This window comes from Aythya ferina, assembly GCF_964211825.1.
Source record: "Aythya ferina genome assembly, chromosome: 4".
In the NCBI taxonomy this organism is placed as follows: domain Eukaryota; kingdom Metazoa; phylum Chordata; class Aves; order Anseriformes; family Anatidae; genus Aythya; species Aythya ferina.
In genome coordinates this window covers 76,906,450-76,921,752 of record NC_140300.1, presented here as the reverse complement: position 1 = coordinate 76,921,752, position 15,303 = coordinate 76,906,450, and positions in this window count along the sequence as shown.

Here is a 15,303-nt window from a genome sequence, read left to right as displayed (position 1 = left end):
TTGAATTGTCTGGCTCTCATTTGCCCCTGCTAGGTCCCCCATTTCTCCCCACTGAATTTGCAGAGGACATGCTGAATCAGCCAGCTGAGGATGAAGACTTCCCTGGGAGGGCAGACCAGTGCTTGGCCCCGTGTGGCCACCAGCACTCCAGGCAGTGACGGTGATTTGGGCTGTGTCTGCCATGCTCACAAAGAGGCATCTGAATTTTTAGTGTGTTTTCCCAGTGGTGTGATGTTGGGCCATGTTCTCTTTTGTGTATGTTGCACTGATGAAGAATCTCAGTTCTGTCATATGGCCATCTCCCTTTCCACTTCTATAAAAGATAGCAGGGCTAACACCTTTAAATGCTATCCAGCATTAAAAAGTTAGGCTATGAAAGGGAAGAGGAAGGATTGGGTTAGGTCTGGCAGCTTTGACAAGCCTTGAAGCAGATGCTTTTTCTATCTTCTGTCCCTAATACTGCTCCAAAACAACTGCATAGGAGAAAGCAGGTGCTAGTGAGAGTGGGACTATCCCATCTGTAGGAAATCTCCGTCTGTTTTATATCCAAACTGCAGACTTTCATCAGATTTCCCATCACTGCTTTGCCATTTACTTGCCCAGTGCTATGGAGGAGTGAACTCTAACGTGAATCTTTGCCTTGTAACACGGTGTAGGTGAACACAGCACCGTGTAGCTGTTAATGAGAGCACATGTGATACTGCCCGTCAGCAGGCTGCCTGTGGAAATGAGACGTGTGTAATCACCAGAGAGGCATTCTACACATTCAGTCATAAATAATTAAGACTAACCTGCCTTCTCCAGCCCACTGAAAGAAGATAATGTCATTTGGCTCAGGTTTGGAGAGGTTTCATTTCCCTTTGGTACAGCTTCAAAAAGCCTTATAAATACACGGCACTGAAACAATCACCTGAGGATAACTGCAGCAAACAAACGGGTTCTTACACCTGAGCCTCCCGGGCAGGGACTGCAATTAGTATCATGATCTGTGTGACAAAATATTATATACTAACAAATAGCGATTGCTTTCTGGGAAGGATGTGGATCAGGAGACAAAAGGAAAGGATGAATGAACTGAATCCTTTAACCGTTCAGAGAGGCAGTGGGAAGATAAGCACAGAAACACATTTAGGATGCAGTCCTCCAGGGAGGGTGTAATGGGTTTGTTAGCAGGAACGCACTCCCATACAGCATGCTCCTGAAACCATTCAAAACTGGGTGCAACGGCATCTTTCAGTGCACAATTGTCTCCTGCAGCCACAGACTCCTGATACATGATTCCCAGTTCTAGCATGTCAGGAAAACATTTCTGAGCACACACCAGCATTTTTGAGCACGCATCTGTTACATGCTCCTGAAGCACTGGTATTCTTCTAACATAACACAGGCATTTGTGAACATTTTTCTACAGCACAAGTGGGAAATGTGACCTTTTCGGGTACACGTGCTCCACCATGCTGCACCCAGTCAAGAAATTCTAGTTATCCCAAGATACTGCTGTAACAGTTTGAAATGTAGTATTTTTGTAGATAACTATTTTCCTTTGCTTTCTTGTCCATGTTTATTTGCATATGCTGAACTCTCAACAAATTTACTTTTTTTGCTTTTTCCAATCATCTGTTCACAGCCATTTCTTGACTACAGTTTGTACAGCTTTATATGCATACAAGGCTATAAAGCATTCACTGTTAACCTTACGATGAAAGGCAATAGCAAACATTTTATTGCAGATATTAATATGAAATTATTTTTGTCTTTTGGTAAACTACAAAACTTTGTTCTTGTGCAGGTGCTTTCCCTGACTAACAAATAATAGACAGATATCACACGGATGTGTGGCCTTATTGAAAGTCCACTACTGTGACTTGTAAGAGTGGAGTGGAGCAAACAAAATAGCTGATGTTTACCTGGATTCCTGAGATGAGGACGATGCCTGGTTTGGCTGCACAGCTGCAGTTCACATGTTTATTTCTGCTTATTTCCTCCTGCTTCCGCTTTTTGTTTCTCTTTCCTTCTCCTATTTTCTGTCTCTCTATGCTTCTCGTTTCAAGTCTTGTTTTGGGCAGGTGCTATGTGTGAAGGAGAGACAGCCTAATAGCAGGACTACATATTTGTCAATCATACACTCTTTCACTGAGCAGAACAACTGAAATATTAGAAACAAATTAATGATAACATTCACTGTTAGATCTCAAAGCTGGGGCTGTAATTATTGTTTCATTGACTGAAAACCTAAAAAGCAGTAAAGGACAAAGTGATTTGACCTACACTTAATGCAGAGGATCAGTGGTAGAAATTTGAGTGCGGTGCTCAATGCATTGATGATTGTAGCTACCCTACATACAGCCCACTCTGACCCAAGACTGCTATTTACAATTTAAATACTGCTTAAAATGTCTCCCAGAAGTGTCAGTTTTGATGTAGTCACTTATTTTCAGGTGCTATGAATACACTCCTTGCTATCTTGGCGGCAGAAATTCAGCCTTGAGCTGCACCCACCAGCTACACTTCCTCTCAGTCATTCTTGCTTCTTCCTCATTCCACACAGTGCCTTGCATGTGCTCTTTCAGGAGCTCATCTCTGGCACTTTCCTACTTTCGCTCATTCCCTAGTATGTACAAATCTTGCTTATCCAAATATTCTTGTGTCTGCTTGTCCTGGTATTTTTGGTCTCTGCTAGCACAACCCTTTCCCTAGGGTTGATTTTTTCACAGTCAAGCTGAGCCCCATTCTGTGCTGCGCAAATTGCAACTACTTAAAGGATGAAAACGAAAAACACTTGTGCATGTGTTTTAAGGCTAAATTGCTGCAAAGTCCTCCAATAGCACTGTAGCAGCTGAGAATCCCCAGAAGAGACAGTACAGTCTAAAATCATGTGAAGTATTTACTCTTGAGGGGAGATCCACCACATACTAAGCAAATTTGGAAATGGTTTTCCTTTCTCTCTTTCTGTTTTCATTTTTTCTTTCCTTTACAGTTGTCTAACACCAGGATGGTGTCTCTTCATCAACAAATGCAGAGCAATGTATACAGGTATATACATGTATATATGTATATATAAAATAAAAGGAAGAGAGTCTATGCTGAGTTTTCAAGCTTCTTCACCTCCTTGTCTGTTTGAGATGCTGGTCCTGGTGTGGGATAAGCTGCCTCCTGGAGCACCTGCTTGCTATCATTTACTATTTCAGACTGGGCACTCCATCTGTAGGGAGCTCCACCACATCTACCCAAAGCAGCTGAAATCCTAGCAAAGATTCAAATTAGACTCTTCTTACAGCTTTTGTCAGTAACTAGCAGGATTCAAATCAAACAAAACCTGTTTTAATCCTTGCAAGGTATGAATTTTAACCAGACACCTCACTAGCAACAAGGGAAATACTTTTTTTCGTGAAATCTACACACACCCCTGCTTCCACAGTTTAGCGTAATCTGAAGCAAGTTCATTCATTCGCTTTTGTCCTCACAGCCTTAGTGTAGAAAGAAAAAAAGTGTTCTACAGTCTGATGAAGGAGGGTGTTAAGGGGAAAATGAAGCTTGTGTGCTTTGTTCTGAAATAAATAATTAGGAGTTTTCTGAAAACCCACTTATGAGAACAGTAGTAGCCTGAGAGCCAAGAGAGAGATACTATAAAGGGTGTCAGTCCACAGCCTAGAAATAATCTGTGACTCAAAAATAATTTGGTATGAGATTATTTTAATTTTGCTAAGTGTTCATTATTGGATTAGCATATTTATCCACTTCATATACACAGAAAATGTGCTTAAAGGAGTTGTGGAGCTGCTGTTACAAGACCCCCCCCCCCCAATCCAACCAGAAACACTCTCCAAACCAAACCCTTTCTCTCCCTGTTCAGCCAAACACTGCTTATTTTTAGGCTTCTCTATTCACTTTTTTTTAATACGTAGGCTTTCATTGGAGATCACAGACTTGAATTTCAAATCTTGGATGCATCTGGGGAAGAGAAGAGAAAAAAAAACGGCAAACACAGAGGGGCTGGCAGTTTGGGTGGTATTAAAAAAAAAAAAAAAAAGTATTCAGGCAGAGTGTAGTGAGAATAGTGGTTTGAAAATACAACCCTAAAGGAAGAGTCTCTAGAGAAACAATGGGAAAGGAATAAATAAAAAGAAAGTTATAAATTCATCTATTTGCTCTTCCCTGACCCTTGCTTTTACTCCTCTTCACAGCAACTACCCTGGGAAAGGCACAATGCCTTCCCCTGTCACAATATTGAGAAAAATTGAAATGAGGAAGAAAGACCACCAGATGCTTTATTGTCTTAGGCGTTTCCACATAATTAGCTGGGAATAAAGGTCCTCTGCATGGTTTCATTGCGCTGAATGAACTTGGATATTGCTACACAGTAGTGTGTTTTATGATTCATCCTCTGTTATCCAGTGGCTTTTTGAAAACTGCCAGCTACTTTATCACTGACGGCCAAGCCCGGGCCTACAACTTAAAATGCAGCAATGCAAAGTTAACTGTGCATGACAGATGTCCATGAAATTGTTTAACACATGCACATGCACATACCACACACACACAAACACACACGCACACAAAGCTGTCTCTCACCCCCTGCTCTCTCTGCAGCTCTCACTGCAAGGTCAATGTCACTCCTAAATGCGAGTATGAGCGGTTACCGCAGAATATACAGTGGGTGCCCAGCGGAGAAGGCAGGCTCCCTCCCACTAGGCCTGTGCCATCCAGCCCCAGCTGCTTCTCCATGCTCCCCTCCCTTCCATGGCATTCCTGCCGACAAGAAATGTGAGGGGAGGGCCCAGGATTTTTAAGTTGTCCTCAAATTATCAGAGCCTGCAAGGCTTTGCATTAGCAGCAGTACTTCCACAGGAGAAATGCAAGGGGAATAACCTTCTTCCTTAACACCTTACGCCCATTTCCCACTGATTTCCTTGGCAGAGGTTCAGGCCATGTTCCTCCTCCGAGGCCAGCCCTGGACCATGTCAGCATGGTTGTGCCCTGTATGAAGTGGCCCAGAAGAAGCAGGCCGGGGCAGGAGCGAGCTTTTGGCTGGGGGAAGCGCAGTGCTGCGGGTACAGGGTATTCCCTGTGGGAAGCACAGGTTCACTCCAGCTTCCCGACCCACTTGTCAAGCACCGTGGCGTGAAGCAAGAGAGGGGCAGGCATATCCCTCTCCTTTCTTTGCCTTCCATGAACAGCTCTATTGATTGTGATTGGGTTATTAGCATGGGAAGGTGGTACCCAATGTGAATGGAAGTGACAGCAGCGAGCCAAAAGAAAGGGAACGGTGAATTGGCTCCCCCCAGAAAGAGAGGGGAGCAGTCCCCTGACCCTGCTTGGACTTACTTTGTATTCTGCAATGGACAAGCCCCTTCCCCAAGGTCTCCTGGCTGCTCCAGCAGGCGGGCTGGAAACCCTGAGAAACCCTGCAAGCGCTCAGCAAATGGAGGGGACGCAACACAGGATCAGTCTGTCAGATCACAAAAACCACCCATGACAAATGAAATGTGCAAAGAGAAATCCAGACCCAGGCACGAAACAGAGAGCCTTTTGCTGCCCATTTCCTTACATTGAAACAAACACAAAATTCACTTCTGTTAACTTCACAGTATTTTGCAAGGGAAGTAATAATACCGCTACGGGGGATATCAGGCCAACTTCTCAGCCCTTGGGCAGGCATGCTTCTGTTTTCACAGAGGTGGCCCAACTTATCCTTCTTAGAGATTTGGGTTTGTGCCTAACACTTGGTCAGCAAAATAAATCCAAGCCCAAACTGAAGAGGATACTCACAATTCGTAACAGACCTCAGGGTAAATTCTAATCACAGAATCATCTAGGTTGGAAGAGACCTCCAAGATCACCTAGTCCAACCAATGACCTAACACTAACCAATCCTCCACTAAACCACATCACTAAGCTCTACATCTAAACATCTTTTAAAGACCTCCAGGGATGGTGACTCAAACACTTCCCTGGGCAGCCCATTCCAATGCCTAACAACCCTTTCGGTAAAGAAGTTCTTCCTAAGATCCAACCTAAACCTCCCCTGGCACAACTTTAGCCCATTCCCCCTCATCCTATCACTGGGCATGTGGAAGAACAGACCAACCCCCAACTCGCTACAGCCTCCTTTAAGGTACCTGTAGAGAGCAATAAGGTCGCCCCTGAGCCTCCTTTTCTCCAGGCTGAACAAGCCCAGCTCCCTCAGCCGCTTCTTGTAGGACTTGTTCTCCAGACCCCTCACCAGCTTCGTTGCCCTTCTCTGGACCCGCTCAAGCACCTCCATGTCCTTCTTGTAGCGAGGGGCCCAAAACTGAACACAGTACTCGAGGTGCATCCTCACCAGAGCCGAGTACAGGGGGACGATCACTTCCCTATACCTGCTGGCCACACTGCTTCTGATACAAGCCAGGATGCTGTTGGCCTTCTTGGCCATCTGAGCACACTGCTGGCTCATATTCTGCTGACTATCAACCAATATTCCCAGGTCCTTCTCCGCTAGGCAGCTTTCCAACCACTCATCTCCCAGCCTGTAGCTCTGCTTGGGGTTATTGCGCCCCAGGTGGAGGACCCGGCACTTGGCCTTGTTAAACTTCATGCAGTTGGCCTCAGCCCATCGGTGCAGCCTATCCAGATCCTCCTGCAGAGCCTTCCTACCCTTGAGCAGATCGACACACGCACCTAGCTTGGTGTCATCTGCAAACTTACTGAGGGTGCACTCGATCCCCTCATCCAGATCATCGATAAAGATATTAAAGAGAACTGGCCCCAGTACTGAGCCCTGGGGGACTCCACTAGTGACTGGCTTCCAGCTGGTCTAGAAGACATTTCAGGGTGGAAATGAACCTGCAGACAGGTATCACTGATATGAATTTGCCCATGAGATTTATTTTTTTTAACAGGTATTTTTCGCCCCTCTGACACCCACTCAGATCTCAGATCTGTTTTTAATCCCATCTTGCATGCCTGGGGCCGAGCAGAGCTGCTGTGACACAAGAGCATATAGGTGCCCTAGAGATGTCGAGAGAACGCTGTGCTCTGGTGCTGTCCCAGGGAGCAAGCTGCATGACTCCTCATTGTGGCTCCTGCTCCTTGGGGCGAGCGGCCGCAGCCCAGCGGGACACTGAGTAAGCGCTGCGGGATGCTGTGTGTGTTGCCGCAGGGAGGTGTGCCTGCCTGCCTGTGTGTGCATGTGGCTGGTGGGTGGCCCGCTCAACATTTCGGTGGATGTTTCATTCCCACCCCTTTTACTACGACCCTGGTCAGGCCACTTTTATGCCAGTGACAGCTTCATGAAGCACAAAACATGGAGCAATACATGGCATGAAATTGGCAACAAAGCCGAGCAAAAGAAGGAACAATTCTCTGGCAGGATGTGATCACAATATGGCTGATTGGATCTGGAAGCAGATGCCAGCAGTGGGTATTGTCCCGGTGACTGAAAAGACATGACCCCCAAGGTACAGAAGACAACGAGGCCCTCCTTATGAACCACAGGGGGAGGGGAGAGGAGGTGAAACCAATGAATAAATCAGGCAGTGGAATCAGGGGAGAAAAGAAAATGCTAAAGAGGACTTTTATGGGGAGCAGGGCAGCTCAATGCACTATAGCCCTACCTCCCCAGCTAGCTGAACACTTTCTCAGACAATGGCTTTTTAACAGATGGGAGCCCTGCTGAAAGGGGCCAAGTTTTGTGTGGTTGAGAATCCCTGTTTGTTTAGTCTGCTGCTTGGGCAGGTGTCTGCAGAAAGGCAATCCAGCAGGTTAAGTGTCTCAATGGCCATTTAATACAGGCAAGCCAGCGTATCGAGGAGGACTGGTTTCACTGGCAAGGGATGGACCTCGCTAGACTGGTGTGTGAAACCCTGGGGATAGAGAGGAAAAAAAAAAAAAAAAAAAAAAAAAAAGACCTCTTTTTCCTTTTCTTTTAAGGATAGATTTTCTTGTGCTGAGGCAATTGGGCCCCAGCAATAAACCCTGATGGTAAGGCTGCTTCATTTCACAGACACCGACAGGGCATGAAACAGCACAGCTTGCCAGGTCACAACTCTGTGCTCCTACAGGCGTTCAGTCTTTCCCTCCTCTCCAACAATACATTTGAAAATCCAGCTGCTCACACTGCATTTTTCTGAATGGGCTTCCTTATCTATTTCTGAATTTACCAAAGGTCCTTGAAATTTATCTCACATAGCTCCAGACCTCAGCAATGGGGAATTCTCTGCCACAGAGATACTGCTGTTCCAGTCAATTACAGAGGTGTGTGGTGTGTGCATGGTGCCGAGAGAGGCCACACTGCATGAGGCAGCCCACAGCAGCAGGCATGGCTTTGTCCTGCATGCTGAGAGGTGGAACTGATGGCACAACACAGGGCTGTGCCCACCACAGGCAGCAAGAAAGCTCTCCTGGCCCACTGGCAGCCTCTGGTGATGCCAGCCCCTGAGACTTCCATGGAGGAAACTGCCCTCTTTGTGGAACCCCCTTGTGTTCACTCAATGGCAGCCACAATGGGGCAATTTGCCAGGTTATAACAAGACGGCCTGTTCCAAGAACATGAAGCAAGGAGAGTGGGAAAGGGAAGAAAAATGCAGGCAGCATCACTCCTTTCAGTCATATTGCTCATAAGACATTGCTCCCTTTCTAGCAGGGCAGGTCTCTGGAGGATAAACAGGTGTCACTAGTTTTAGGGGCTGGATATAGCATCATGGAAGCATTGCTAACCCAGTGCCCTACTACCCCAGGGCTCCCTCTCCTACACGTCCAGGTCTGTTTTGAAAATGGTGGTGAAAGCTTCTTTCCTACAAAGACTGCGTTGCTGCATGGCTACTGAGCCCACCCACGAGAGATGTGCCAGAACATTTCAAAGCAATACTCACTGTACGGAGAGCTTTGTCTCCTCCTTTCTACTTTCTTTTCAAAAAAAAGCCAAACCTTTCTCCAGCTGGATTGGGTTAAACACTACAAAATACTAACCTCCACAGACAGCTACATATGCAATTAAATCTTTGTTACCTATTTTCTGGCATCAAAAACTGGGGTCTTCAACTAGCAGCCTAGGCACAAAGGTCTTTCTAGTTAATTTCCAACCTGTAAAGCCCCTTATTTGAATATTTTTGATACAAATTTAAGCATTTTTTTCAAAGCACCTAACGACAATGCTAATGCTTTTTCTGAAATTTCCCCTTCCCATTTAGTTATCTTTGTACTATTCATTTTAGAGGCTTAGAGTAGAGTTTATACAGCATTAGTATTCATAGGCACATGCTAATTTACTCTCATGTTTGGATATGTAAGTGGTTTTCTTCAGATTGAAACAGAGGGGATTAGATCTAGATCACTTGCTCTGAAGAAAAGTTGTAACACACCTCAACTTTCTTTTCTTTGCAACGTAGAATCAATTACTAAAACTAAACTTCGTATTCCTCCTGCCAAAAGAAAAATAAAATTAATTTGCCGCAGTTGTGCAAAAAGAAAAACTAATGTACCCCAGCTGGAGAGAATCATGTAGCCTGCAACCTCTCCCTCTGCCTTCCTCCCGCTCTGCACGGAGCAGTGCCACCGCCAGCGGTCCCTTCCTCGGCCCCGTGTACCCACTCTGACCCCAGAGACCAGGGCGAGAGAGAGCCTTCGCCCAGCAGAGGGCAGGGATGTGCCTGCCCCAGGCAGCCCCGGCGGCCACAGCCAGGGGAGCAGAGGGTGCTGGAGGCTAGCACATCCCTTCCCTGGCTTTAGCAGACATAGAAATGTGCTTAAACCTACACACGCAGCTGAGAGACACTCGTGCAAAAGCACTTTTGGAGTGTTCAAAAGCGTATTCACCATATGGTTGGAGAGCAGCCGTACTGTGTCTCTGACCATTTTCACTTTATAACTCAGATTTTAAATGTTATTATTCTTAAGTGTATTAACATCTCAAAGTCAGCTTGAATTCCCATTGCTTTTTCCTGTATTTTCTTTTTGGAAGCAGACCTACCTCCCCAAAAACCAGTTACAGGGTGAATTAGATTTGGAATATGTAACGCTGTGACACAGTAATGAAGTCAGACAGGGTACGAGCAGCCCTCAGCTGTGCTCTCAGGCCACAGAGACTATGAGCCCACCCCTCGGCAAACTCTGCATGCCTTCTGTCCCATCCCGTAGCACCATGACAGCCCGCAGGCATGTCCACACAGCATTCATCTTGTGTTTCTTTTTGATGCCCAGTACTACTGCCAGCTCTGCTTTGCCACAGTGGGAAGTGAGCAAAATGTGTAGCCTGGCACCGCAATGCTACATGGGAAGGTGCTCGGCCCCAAGGTGCATCTTGAGCGCTGCCAAGGATGTGCCCTCCAGCCATTGGGCAAGGCATGGGGAGGAAAAGGCTTCCCTGCAGGCACCTTTTTATCCAGAGCAGCGCAGGTAACTGAGCACCAGTAGAAAAATGTCAGTACCTTAAAAATGTAAAAAGAAACTACTCATTTGCTTAGGGGGATGTATCAAAGACATTCAGTAGTGTTCATTACCTGATGACGTACCTCGGGTCTAGTATGATTTTTAATGGCTATTTTATATTTTTCCCTAACTATGCCACTAGCGAGCATTGACAGGAGCCAGACAAGTACACAGAAACGACCTGGGTGTACTAATTTTGCACAAAATCAACCAAAGAAACTAACAGCTTCACTGAACATGTGGGACAACCATGTCCTGAGCACTGAGGCCTGGCGCAGTCCAGCATTGTGGCCATATCACAACCAGGGCACTAGGCGGAGGAAGGATATGGGCAAGCAGCTGTCCAGCCAAGCAAGCTGCTACAGCTTTCCCCTAGCACCCTTCTGGCCCTCATCGGCCAGCAGTGTCCCAGAAGACGCCCTGGCATAGCTCCGGAGGGTGAGCGTACCTATCCTGGGATGGCTTGCAACAAGCTGGGCGCAGGCATCTCCCTGCCCTGCCAGCTGAGCGCATTCAGAAGCCAAGCTGCAATCTGTCCCTTGCCACTGGCCTCTCTGCCTGTGAATGTTCCAGGGCATGTTTAATTGTGTCCTCTTGTATAACTCTGAGATTCACCCTCCCTTGGGAGGTGAAATTACAGCTGTTGCTTAGTGTCAAACTTTAAAACATTGCCCTGCTAGAACTTAAATGTTCCACAGCAGCTTGCTGTACAATCTACTGTGTAATCCACACAGAAGGGAATACAAAGTCTGTCATTCCTGAGAGAGGGCAATGACACCCACCCACTCCTATGGTTTTCGTCATTTTGAAATATCTCTACTTGCTTTTCCCAGGTACTGAAATAGTTCTGATTCAGCCCTGTATACATCTGAAGTACGTTCCTGTTGACTTTGGCTGTAGAAATTACAGCACGGAGATACTACCATAAGCATTCCATCTTAAGAGTCCAGAAGGCAAAGAAAAAGTAAGCACCTACCTGTGGTGCTTTTAATTGAGTCTCTGCACCAGGCAGAGGCAGCAGCCCTGTTGGAGGCAGGATGGCAACACAGCTCGCTATTGCACCACTTCCCTGCTCTACCTACAAGAGCAATGTAATGCCTTCTGCAGTTGTGTGCCTTGCCAATCTGTGTTTTTACTTTGTGTTCACCCCTGAGTCCTAATGAAATCTGATTTGTTATGGACTATGTAAAATGTACTTTTCACTAGATCTGCTCAGGTTGATGCTTCACACAGTATTTGGGCATCCAACACAGAAAAGCTGCCTTGGAACAGACAAGAACAGGTGAGTGCAGACAGGAACCTGGCCACAGCGATGGACCTGCTCCTTCCCAGGTTCCTCTCCAACAGCTTAATTTTCCTGCAGCCAGCGAAGCCCACTCACAGGAAAAAACTGGCTGACACAGCCACTCTTGTTTAGCTAAAAAAAGGTCCTGGCTGGCCTAAAATAAGGCATACAGAAGGTCACACTGTGTAAAAGAAGAAAGAAAACAAGTGCCATTTAGTGATAGTGCCATCAGAACCTGCAGTTCTGCCAGCTCTCAACACTTCACTCTGAACCTCACAAAATACTCCCATTTTCTTAAAGTTTTGTTCCTGCAGAGGCTAGATTGCCTGAATGCCTCTGGCTTTCAGTGGAATAATAAAGCAAAGCATTGCAATTCTTTGTACAGCACAAGGATGCTCAACATCACCCCGGCACAGTTACTGCTTCAAAACCAAAAAGCTGGGGAGTCCCCCCTCTACACATCCCCATTTGGGATTTCTGAAAAGCTTGCCATTTGCACAGCAGCTTCACACCAGCTGGGTCTCCACTCATGCAAGGCTCAAGCTGCACATGTTACATACTGGCTAAAGCAGGGCTCACCTGTCTTCCCCCTCTGCAGGGACTCAGGAGGGCATTTCCACTCATGAAACCTCTCAGGGGCAGGGACCCAGGAGGGCATTTCCACTCATGAAACCTCTCAGGGGCAGGGACCTGTGGGCACAGCACGTGCCTGGGGCTGACCTGCTTGGCTCTAGATATTCTCCTCAAACACCTGGGGTTTGATGTGCCCAGGGAGAAATGTTTGCTGAGGGCTGCTGAAAGCACAGAACAGACAGAACATGTTGTCCATTTGTAAACTGGCTTCCACGGGCAGAGCGTTTGACAGATTGGGGCTTCCAATGCTGCTTGTTTAGCAAGGAATGCTCTCTTAATTTCTTTTTGTTGTGCATGAGATTTAGTGCAGATCCTTTAATTTAAATGTCAGAATGTGAGTGGTAATTTATTTCCATAAAATGAAAAGCAATAAAGTCAAATATATTAAGCTCTGGCTGTGAGAGCTGAGATTCTACAATTTATAATTGTAAAAAAACCACACCACCACCACCAACAAAAAAACACAAACGGCAAAAAACTACACTACAAAGGATGAGTTATTGTCACTCACTTAAGCATTTGATTCAGAGCTGGTGAAAGCAGCCATAAGAGGAAAAGAATAAAAGAGAAAGAAAAGAAAACAGGAAAAGCCAAAGCATGTGGGACATTGAGAGGTCCTCAGGGCAGCACCACCAGCTGACATATCTGTGCCTCCCCAAGCACTCCATTGCTACTCCCTGAGGCTTACTTTCACCTCTCGTTTTCACACCCTGGGTCTGATTCTTGGTTAACCCCAGGTCCCTCCACACAGCCCTGGCTTCTAGGAGCGAAGCCCTGCAGGACACTTCGGTACAAAGCGATCCTTGCATAGGCGAGCACTGGTGAAGCACCGCTGCCAACCAGCAAACTGCAGGATTCAGACCTTTTCCGTAATTGCTTTTTACCTTTCCAACTGCCACCAGTAACGAAGACCCCAAAAGCTCCTAATTTTGACAGTGCTTTCAAATTGACACTTGCAATGACTCACCTCATGCAGATGAGAGACACAGGTGAAGAAGCACTGTTGGGTCTGGGGCGCTGCAGCCACCGTCCCATGTGGGGAGCTGTGGTGCCCCCTGAACTCTGCATCACACAGCCTTGGGGTGTTAGAAAACAGAGTGACTACATTTAAAATCATGACAAAGGGACACATGCAATTACCTTGATTTCCACTGAGCCTGTAAGAAACAATGGAAAGTAAAACAACGTCCTTGTGCAGAGGTAGCATTACGTTGGGACTTGAGGGGACCAACTTAAGACTCAGCTTGTCTAGAGACACGTGGGATGATTCCTGACAAATTATCTAGACTTTCCCTGCCTTGCCCTTGTGTGAAGAACAATTTCTTTTTTATTAACCCATAAATGCTGCTGGACCAGAGGTCTGCTTCTGTGTAAAGCAGCAGGTTCAAAACAAGACGAGAGGGAGGTTCCTCCCCTGGCACACTGCGTGTCTGCCGTGGGACACGGAGGGCGCTATAAGCAGGTTCAAAAACCAACAGCACAGAAGTGAGGCAGGAAGATCCCCCCAGGCCCTTCAGTATGGTGACATCCCTGATGTGGGAGGTCTCTGACCAGCAGGTAGCTGTCTGTGGGGCGAATACCACCAGGCACAGCCCCAGCATGTAAGGGAGTCAGACTGTCTTCTCAGTAGCAGTGACCACCTACAGGACCAGCACCTGAGACAGCAGAGACCTGGTCTGCAACACTGCAACACCAGCAATGAAATAACTCTCCACCATGATGTGATAGAGGAATTCAAATGATGATCACCTGAGACAAATCACAAGGACTACATGTATAAGTACAGCCACACCACAAAAACACGTTTCTGAAGGTAGCAGTGGTACTTCAGCTGCCACCTGCACCAGAATTCAGGGATTTGGAGCTTTAATCCCTGCTCTGTCAGTCTAAGCCATCCCTAATATGACCATCAAGTAACAGGGAATATCTAAATTATCCCGGCAAAACCTAGAATTTGGAGGAAGCATGTAGACATTGAAGAGCACATTTCAGTCCTGCTACTTGTCCCTTCAAATGCACTTCAAATCCTCACTACCAGCATTTAACTGACAGAGCAGAGCCTGAACTGAGGACAAAACACCATTCCAAAATTCTGCCACATACTGCAGCAGTTTGAGCGACTGCAGACTAACAGCAGCCACTGAAGCTGAACTAAAGCAACAAACATCTGGTGGCAGTGCACCTTCTGCTGAGCCTCCCCAAGTTTGTGGCTGAGCCTCAATGCCCTGTGATGTGGAGAGGCTGAGGAGCAATATGACCTCTGAGCCTCTTTTGGGGAGCAAAGCCCAGCCCCTCCTGGGTCCTCATGGCTGCTGGGTCTGGTTTGTGCTGGTGCACATAATTATTATTGTTTGGTCCCTGGACACAGCAGAGGCTGCAAAAGCTGCAGTGGCAGCAGGAAGGTCACCTGCTTGCAGGAAGGGCTTCCTCAGCAGAAAGCAGCTACTGCACTGCTGGAGACCAGCAGGGCACGATCTGCTGCAGCCACAGCATGCCCAAGGGCTCAGAAGGACCAGGAGGACAGGGTGCTGCATTTTGGGACCTACATGATTTCATCGCTTTCTCCACCTCAAATAGGCTGGAGAGCCTTCGTCGTGGCTCTTCCACCACCGCTTAATGCCATCACTTGCCGGCTTCAGGGAAGCTTGAGGAAATAGTGATTAACAGTATTCACTCCGGACTGGGGCGTACGCACACCCCTCCTTTTAGGTAACCTGTAATGTATTCATTGCCTTATTTTCATACATGCTGATTGAATAGCGATTTATTCCTCCAGTGCTAGGCTGGTCCCCCCATACTAAATGTGAAATCTTTATTCGCACCAACGTCTAAATCATTGTTTTCTGGCGGCACAGATCATGTGGCAGAGATTATTAATAGCTCTGGTCTCTACACCACTTGACACGGCGCTCCAGCTGTCATTCCGCTCCCTGGCTCGTATGATTCTTGCACTGGTGAAGTGCCAGGCCTGGGCCGAG